Here is a 2,407-nt window from a genome sequence, read left to right on the forward strand (position 1 = left end):
CTGGAACTTACTATATTATTGCTAATATTGTACACTCGTTCGGGGGTTTTGCGAATCTTGCTACATGTTTAGTCTCGAGCAAATCTGTGGGCGTTTACCCATATCTGGTTTGAGTAAACGCCCAAAATTTACAAGACTTAGAGTAAGTTACGCACAGCTCTAAAGCTTAGCCTTTTTCAGGGTGTTTTTGTTATGAGCTTGGCTTTTGAGTTACTGTTCTAACGGTAAAGCTTCACGCATAATAAAGTGCTCTCTTTAGCAACAGGTATGTAGGAAGTATGTTTTTTCCGCCAAGTTACGTTTTAAGTAATTTTTTGCCCTAATTTTTCTTTTAATTTATCATAAATTTACTATTTTTAAGTTGTCATAAATTTACTTTATTAATTTTTGTAATTTACTTTTTTTACTTTGTTTATGCTGTAGTGTTCTTGAACAACTTGACCTTATCCTCCACCCCTCGTATGACCTAGTATGCAGGTTCTTGGGTGGTTTTGAACAATACCCCAACTAATCAAGCTCCTCCTTTCAGGTGGTAAGTGTAGACCTAGTTTTCTTGTAAGTTCAACAGGTATTAGGTGTTAATTAAATGTGCTTGGCTGCCTCCCACTCAGTTCAGTTTACAGAAGCTCCCTGAGGTTTGAGGAAAATAAGAATGTTTAGGCCATCAAACGGCGATATTCAACATCAAAACAAATTAAATTTACGTCTTGGTAAGTTTTACTTCAGAATTTTAGCTTCCTGAAAATGGCTTAAGTTTGTGGTTAGGTTAAGTCAGATAAATTCTGGCCAATATTTATAAAGGTTTTGCCCGAATTTAAATATTTAAGCGTAAAGTTGGCGTTGGACTTAATAGAGTTTTCAGAGGATTCGAACCTGGCATTTCCTTTCTCGCAACCGAAAACTTCTGGTTATAGGTGTCATAGGAAGCTCCCGAATTGTACGGGTCATTTACGTTAATAGGGCTTGCTTATCCAATAGCGAATCTCTTGAAAATCAACAAAACCATGCAAAATTTTCCCCAGACAGAGATTGTCCAGAGTAATGTTTGATTACTGCTGTTAGCAGATGGAATTAGTTTTATGTAGTTTGTCAGTAACTCATAGCCAGGAACTTTCAGCTCCTGTTAACAGACAGCACGAAAGCAATTTTTTGTTTAGTTGAAAGTATGGACATTGTAAGCCGTGGATATGTTTTGCATAGAATAATTGGAATATCCGTTTACTTTGAGTGGGGTGTTGTCAAGTTTGTCAGGTACGTTGGTTAGTTTTGATCCCATTAGGTTACTCAGAGCATAAGCAGTGTATTTATGATGCTATCAGCTATCATTGAGTTTGTATGGTAAAACACAGGCAGTGAGTTTGTTACTCTATGAACACAGGCAATGCGTTTGTTCTATGAAGGCAAGCACTGTATTTAAGCAATGAGTTTTTTTCTTGAACACAATCAGTGAGTTTTATTCTTGAACACAGTCAAAGAGTTTTACTCTGTGAACACAAGCAAAGAGTTTTAATCTGTGAACACAAGCAAAGAGTTTTAATCTGTGAACACAAGCAAAGAGTTTTAGTTTGAACACAAGCAATGATCTGTGAACACAAACACAAGCAATGAGTTTTAATCTGTGAACACAAGCAATGAGTTTTACTCTGTGAACACAAGCAATGAGTTTTACTCTGTGAACACAAGCAATGAGTTTTACTCTGTGAACACAAGCAATGAGTTTTACTCTGTGAACACAAGCAATGAGTTTTACTCTGTGAACACAAGCAATGAGTTTCACTATGTGAACACAAGCAATGAGTTTTACTCTGCGAACACAAGCAATGATTATCACTCTGTGAACACAAGCAATGAGTTTTACTCTGTGAACACAATGAGTGTTACTATATGTACACAAGCAATGAGTTTGTTACTAATAAACACAGGCATCTAGTTTGAAAGTTACTCTTGAATACTGGCATTAGTTTTGTGATGCCATCCATGAACGTGGGCAATGAATTTATTTTCCATGAACCTTGTCGAATGCGTGTTAGGCTATAACAGTGAACACACTGAGTAAATGGTACTATCGTCACAATGATTATGATGCTGTTCGTGATCACAAGGCACTGAGACATTCGTACTGTCCTTGAATAAGGGCAGTGCTTTGTGGGGCTGGCCATAACATAAGCGGGAACTGTGAGGCTTCCTTGAACAGTGCTTTGTGGAACTGTTCGTGAACACAGGCAGTGAGTTTGGGATGCTATCCATTGTTGAGGCACGAGTTTCCAATGGTATCCATCAATAAGGCTTTGAGTACAGTACGTGAAATACGCATTAACATAGATAATGAGGTTGTGAAGATATTATCATATGAGTTGGATGCAATTATTGGTACCCATTAATTCAGTGAATGCGATCCTGTAATGAA

This window comes from Macrobrachium rosenbergii, chromosome 22, assembly GCF_040412425.1.
Source record: "Macrobrachium rosenbergii isolate ZJJX-2024 chromosome 22, ASM4041242v1, whole genome shotgun sequence".
Taxonomy (NCBI): Eukaryota; Metazoa; Arthropoda; class Malacostraca; order Decapoda; family Palaemonidae; genus Macrobrachium; species Macrobrachium rosenbergii.